We start from the raw sequence: 7,061 nt of genomic DNA, 5'->3' as shown, positions 1-7,061 counted from the left end.
GACGACTAGAAGAGAATGCCACCCAAGACCAGCGGTAAGGCGGCCAAGAAGGCCGGAAAAGCTCAAAAGAACATCTCGAAGAGCGACAAGAAAAAGAAGCGCAGGAGGAAGGAGAGTTACGCCATCTACATTTACAAGGTGTTGAAGCAGGTCCATCCCGATACCGGTATCTCCAGCAAGGCTATGTCTATCATGAACAGTTTCGTGAACGACATCTTCGAACGTATAGCTGCTGAAGCCAGTCGCCTCGCTCATTACAACAAACGTTCGACCATAACCAGCAGGGAGATCCAGACGGCGGTGCGTCTTCTTTTGCCCGGTGAATTGGCGAAGCACGCCGTTTCTGAAGGAACCAAGGCCGTCACCAAATACACCAGTTCAAAATAAATCCTCCTCGAGCAGCTTGGAAGTTGGTTGGAAAAAAAAGAAAAAAAATCGGTTCTTTTCAGAACCACAAATTCAACTCGAACGAATTAAAAATTTTCGTCTTCATACTATATAAGTTCCTGAGAGAAAATATAAATAGTGAAAAATATATTTAAAAAAAGTTTGACATCAGAAATGTTAATAAAAAAAGAAAAGAGTAGAGACAACGGCACGCGGTGTTCCCAAGCGGTCACCCATCCAAGTACTGACCGCGCCCGACGTTGCTTGACTTCGGTGATCGGACGAGAACCGGTAGTTTTCAACGTGGTATGGTCGTTGCCTGGTAAAATTTTCCAAGATGGTACGTTGACGATTTTTTGTGATTGTTCGATCGTTTGGATGTGACATTTTTCGATGGTACACATGTCAGAAAATGTACAAGATTTAAAAGAAGAAAAAAAAAAAATTTTTTTTTGCGAGTCGTTTTTTAGTTTTTTTTTTGCGACAAAATGACGAAAAAAAAAAACTCGTATGAGGCGTTAAATTAAATTGTTCGTTTGACGATCTCAACGAGTCACTTGCGATTAACGTAATTTAAAATTTGAGAACTTACTTACTCACTTGCTTGCTTAGATGGAAATAGCACCCACTTGAAGTAAACGCCGACACGGACCGGAGATGAATAAACTCCGAACGGACGGGGTTAATTCATGAACTGACCGTAGTACGGTCGAAGGTTCGCCGCCGCCGCTACCTGCTTTCTTTCTTAGAACTGATAACAGAGTTGGTTTCTTTGTCTGTTCATTCATCGAAATTCCCACCACTCTGGCCGGGCCGGGCGGGGTGGGTGTGTGTTGTTTCATGATTTGTTCTCTTCTCGATTTATTCTTTTTCCGACGTCGTTCGATTCATAGAGATGTTTTCGTCGAAAGTGTGGTCGCGTTTACATTGCATTAAAATTTAATTTGTTCCAGTGCGACGATGAAACAAGAAAAAAGTTTCAAGTAAGTACGCACGCACGCACACCTACATATTTCATTTTTTAAATCTTTCGACGTTCGTAGTTTCTGCTCGAAATGTCGACTAATAGTAGGGAATGTTTTGTTGATTTGTTTGTTTTTCGTTTTTGAGAAGAACAAATGAAAATTTCGTTGGATTTCTGTCGACCGACGACCGACTGAAAATCCGCCGACATCGACGTAGTTTTATTTAGAGTGTCTGAAAAATGCAAACAATGCAAGATTTCCGTATTTTTGTTGGTTTGTGGTGTTTGGGGAGTTTTTTTTATGATTATAAAATGGTTTCGTCGAGAAAAATTGCTTCTTTCGCAATGAATTGGCAAGAAAAATTAAAAAACTCGTCCGTTCCCGTCGCTGGATGTTCGACGGTGGTCCGTCTGATTTTCCCTTTATTTTCGTAAAATTGACGAGAATTTCGCCGTCAAAACTGTTTTCGGTGATGTTTCGATGATGGGATTTCGTCGTGTGAGGTAATTTTTGAGGAAAAAATGTCGATTTTGCGAAAAAAGTCGTTCGAAAAGTCCGTTCGTCGTACAAATTCGTTTCTCATGGTCGAGTCCGAAATTGACATCGTTTTTTTTCCGACCTGTTCGTCAAGATCGTTTTCAAAAATCAACTCCTACGAAAGGCGAAGGTTTTATCTTCGTTCTTGAAAAAATTCGACCTTCTCGGACGTCATCTTCGACCGTTTGTGAATTTTTTTCCTACACTCTGCAGGTTCGTCGGTCGTCGCTCCGATCCGTGCTGCGTCTCTTTGCGAGGCGATTTTCGAAAAGATCGCACGTACTTTTCGACCGATTCGTTCGTGAAACTTGTAGAGGATGCTTCCAAGTTTGTCTGGTCGAAAGCGGAACTTTCCTGTTATTCGTGGAAAACGCGTAACGTCGGCGTCGAACTTGGATGTCATCTCCTTGTTTCGGAGGGTCTTTGTTCGAGTCGACGTTCGATCGGTCCTTGTTCGCTTTTGGAGGTCGGCTGGTCGTCCGGGAAAACTTGAGGTTATTCAGGAGGCCATCGCCGACCGAATCGCTCATGTTCCCGCACCCGGAGGCGGTGATCTTCGCGTAAAGAGAACGATGCCATCACGCGAAAGCTGTATTCGAGGCCCACTGAATTTTCTAACTCGACGAGAAGGCTCTCGTTTAGTCCGCGGTCCGCGCGTTTTCGAACGCGCCAACACTTTGACTTTGGCGCCCAATTCGTTCTGTAAAGTTCATTCGTTCTTTCACCGAAGAATAAGCCTACCTATAATAAAAAGAAAAAAACGCGCGCGCGATAGACGAAAATATGGCCGACGTAGAAAATCAAGCAGCTTCGACGGTCGCCGGTGCCACTTCCGGCTCCTCACCGGTGAAGAAGGAGAAGAAGCCCAAAAATCCGAGAAGCAAACCTTCTCATCCGCCCACTTCGGAGATGGTCACCAACGCCATCAAAGGCTTGAAGGAACGCGGCGGTTCTTCGTTGCAGGCGATCAAGAAATATGTCGCGGCCAACTACAAAGTCGACGCGGAAAAATTTGCGCCTTTCATCAAGAAGTACCTTAAGGGCGCCGTCGCATCCGGTTCGTTGGTCCAAACCAAAGGAAAAGGAGCTTCCGGTTCGTTCAAGTTGGCTTCTGCCGTCACCGGTGCAGCTAAGGCTCCGTCCGCCACGAAAAAGAGATCTGCCGCTGCGACCGCGTCGTCATCGGCGAAATCCAAGAAGACGGGCGTTGCTAAACGTTCCGTCGCGTCAGCGCCGACGTCCGCCGAAAAAGGATCCGCCTCAAAAGCCGGTAAGAAGGCCGCCCCCGCCGCTTCGGCCAAGTCTAAGAAAACTGCCGCCGAAAAGAAGAGCGTCGCCGTATCGAAGGCTAGAAAGGCTGCGTCCGCTCCCGAAAAGAAAGCCAGCGCCGCCTCCAGATCGCCCGTCAAACCCAAGACGCCATCGAAAGCGAAGAAATCCAACAAGGCCGGTCCAACCAAGAAACCGAAAGCGCCGAAACCGAAAACGGCCAAAGCCGTCACCGTCAAAGCGAAAAAAACCGCTTCACCCAAGAGAAAGAAGTGAAAAGTCGACGACGATGATTTAATTTTTTCAACGACGACGACGTCCTGGTGGTTTCGGGAACGTGCTCCGATCGTATATATCGACGTAGGGGCACCATCGATACAAATAAATGGCCCTTTTCAGGGCCACAATTATTTTCAAGAAACGAACGAAAGATTCGCTTGGACAATGCACATTCTGTTGAGGAGATACATACTTTCATTTGATTTTCTTGGTCTATTCATTTGACTGTCGAAACAGTGTTATTACAAAGAATGATAAACTTTATTATATAATAATGTTTCAAATAGTCTCAGTTAAAAGAAAATTTAATGTGAAAGAAAAAAGCAAAAGTTTATCGTTTTATGTAAGTACGAATTTTGTGAATAAATCACATAACCTAACTTTTTTTTTTTTTTTTTTTTTTTTTTCAATCTCAAAAAGTTGCATGCGCGAACGATAAATTTCAATTCGTTGGAAAATAATTGTGGTTCTGAAAAGAACCGATTTTTTTTTTCTTCTTTTAACACCTTCGAAGATGAAGAATTTGTTAATTCTAGATGGTCGGATCGGATGGATGGATGGATGGATGGAGGAAATTTAAGCCCTCTCGCCACGAATGCGTCTCGCCAATTGGATGTCTTTCGGCATGATGGTGACACGTTTGGCGTGGATGGCGCACAAGTTGGTGTCTTCGAAGAGGCCGACGAGATAAGCCTCGCTGGCTTCTTGAAGTGCCATCACGGCCGAACTTTGGAAACGGAGATCGGTCCTTGAAATCTTGGGCGATCTCTCGGACGAGACGTTGGAAAGGCAGCTTGCGGATCAAAAGTTCAGTGCTCTTTTGATAACGACGAATCTCACGAAGGGCGACCGTACCGGGCCTGTAACGGTGAGGTTTTCTTGACACCTCCGGTGGCGGGAGCGCTTTTTCTGGCCGCCTTCGTGGCCAACTGTTTTCTAGGTGCCTTGCCACCGGTAGATTTACGAGCCGTCTGTTTAGTTCTCGCCATCTCGGATATCGGATGAATCAAATGAAAAGAATTAACGTAGGTAGTGGCTTGCTTGCTTGCTTCGACCGAACGACCGACCGTACGTACGAACGTTCGAAAGTCAACTGAAAATTTTCGTCGCGCCAACGGCCGTTTTATAAACTCGATGAGTCATACGGCGACGCCATTGGTGGATTCGTTTTTAACGCGAGGTGGAGCTGCCGTAACTTATAATAGTCCCGCGGAATGAAATTTTGACGTTAGTTCCATAACGAACTTGGTCGAAGCTACGTCGTTTTGTACGAAGAATTTCCTAATTTTATCAAGATGACCGGTCGTGGTAAAGGTGGCAAAGGATTGGGAAAAGGTGGCGCCAAACGTCATCGCAAAGTTCTACGCGATAACATCCAAGGTATAACGAAACCGGCGATCAGAAGATTGGCTCGTCGTGGTGGTGTGAAACGTATTTCCGGTCTCATCTACGAAGAAACCAGAGGTGTGTTGAAGGTCTTCCTCGAGAACGTCATCCGTGACGCCGTAACTTACACCGAACACGCAAAACGTAAGACCGTCACCGCCATGGACGTCGTCTACGCCCTGAAACGTCAAGGTCGTACCCTTTACGGTTTCGGCGGTTAATTTTATCATTTTATGACGTGTATCCGCATCCTCAGAGGAATAAACAAACCCCCCGCAGGCAAGCAAACAAACAAACAAAAAAAAACGGTTCTTTTCAGAACCACAAAATAAATCAAACGAATTAAATATGTTGCTCAATTGTGTGTTTGTCTTCAAATCGAAATGAAAATCGTACGGAGTGAGTGATCATTTTAATTTGTGATCCAGGCGGCGACTTTGACAATTTTGACAGCAGTTTTAGGTTAGAATGACCATCGTTAAAAGAACGTTTTTGCCACGAAGAGTATATTTGAGGTTATGTCCAATATGGGGTAGAGTTACTCTCCTCAGACGTGACTTGAAACAAAATCTCATAGCAAATAAAACGATTGATTGTAGTATTACGGCTCACCGCTGACGACTGCTGCTGCAAGAAATTATCGAGACGGAGAGCACGTATAGGCGACCGGTGTGTGTGTGTATGTTCTTAACAGATTAATGTGCGAAATGTGAAGAAATTTACGACGAATCGGAATGTTTCTTGAATTAGATAATCAATAAATTATTATAGATAGAGTTGTCGAGTTCGTGCTTTAGTCGGGCATTGAATTTTTCTAAAAATTACGATGAAAAGTCGTAAAAATCATCTTTCTTGGTTGAATGTAATCGAAAATCTTCCGTTCAGTCTACGCTCGTATAATGAATTAATTGATCGGTTTAACTTTAAAATATCTAAAAGACTTTTTAACATGATTCTCATAGGTTGTTGTATTTTGGCGAAAAAATCAATTCGTTCGAGTTGAATTTTTGGCCCTGAGAAGGGCCGATGTGAAGATGGTTTTTATAAAAGTTTTTGTTTTTCGTTCGAGATGACGGCGGCGAAGAATTAAATTTAAGGCTTCTTTTCGGTCTTCTTGGGCAACAACACCGCCTGGATGTTGGGCAAGACACCGCCTTGGGCGATGGTAACGCCGGAAAGGAGCTTGTTTAACTCCTCGTCGTTCCTTATAGCCAATTGAAGATGTCTCGGAATGATACGGGTTTTCTTGTTATCTCTGGCGGCGTTTCCTGCCAATTCGAGAACTTCGGCGGCTAGATATTCCATTACGGCCGCCAAATAAACGGGAGCACCTGCACCCACTCTTTCGGCGTAGTTTCCTTTACGCAGAAGACGATGAATTCTGCCGACGGGAAACTGAAGTCCGGCACGACTGGAACGAGACTTCGCCTTTCCCTTCACTTTACCTCCTTTTCCTCTTCCGGACATGTTGTTATACGATATAAACAGCAAAACACCTACTGCGACTGACACGAAGCGCACTGACAAACGTACGGCTTGAAATAAATGCCGAACGCGGCGAAGGCTAGAAATTTATATGGTCGGTACAGCGCCATCTCGTTAGGGCAATGGTCGAACGACGAACTAAGGCGGAGCGCCTGTTTGTCGCTCGCTCGTTATAAATAGAGGGATTTTAGGTGTGCGGCGTTTTAGATCGAGTATACTCGTCGTAACGTGCACGTCGTGTCTGTCTCGTTTTCTGTTTTTAAACGTTTTTTTAACTCGACGACTAGAAGAGAATGCCACCCAAGACCAGCGGTAAGGCGGCCAAGAAGGCCGGAAAAGCTCAAAAGAACATCTCGAAGAGCGACAAGAAAAAGAAGCGCAGGAGGAAGGAGAGTTACGCCATCTACATTTACAAGGTGTTGAAGCAGGTCCATCCCGATACCGGTATCTCCAGCAAGGCTATGTCTATCATGAACAGTTTCGTGAACGACATCTTCGAACGTATAGCTGCTGAAGCCAGTCGCCTCGCTCATTACAACAAACGTTCGACCATAACCAGCAGGGAGATCCAGACGGCGGTGCGTCTTCTTTTGCCCGGTGAATTGGCGAAGCACGCCGTTTCTGAAGGAACCAAGGCCGTCACCAAATACACCAGTTCAAAATAAATCCTCCTCGAGCAGCTTGGAAGTTGGTTGGAAAAAAAAGAAAAAAAATCGGTTCTTTTCAGAACCACAAATTCAACTCGAACGAATT

General features: G+C 44.8%; 1 non-coding gene across 1 annotated transcript; it reads right to left on the bottom strand.

Moving 5' to 3' along the window:
• Nucleotides 1-587: 587 nt before the first annotated feature.
• Nucleotides 588-707, bottom strand: LOC148165293 (5S ribosomal RNA). Its single transcript, XR_015771599.1, has one exon. It is a non-coding gene; the product is annotated as a 5S ribosomal RNA (ribosomal RNA).
• Between the last annotated feature and the right edge of the window lie 6,354 nt (nt 708-7,061).

The sequence above is a fragment of the Gnatocerus cornutus genome, unplaced genomic scaffold (assembly GCF_029298725.1).
Source record: "Gnatocerus cornutus isolate USDA-ARS CGAHR unplaced genomic scaffold, icGnaCorn1.1 ctg00000400.1, whole genome shotgun sequence".
NCBI lineage: Eukaryota > Metazoa > Arthropoda > Insecta > Coleoptera > Tenebrionidae > Gnatocerus > Gnatocerus cornutus.
Note: the sequence above shows the minus strand (reverse complement) of the source record. Positions and strands in the feature narration are given on the sequence as shown.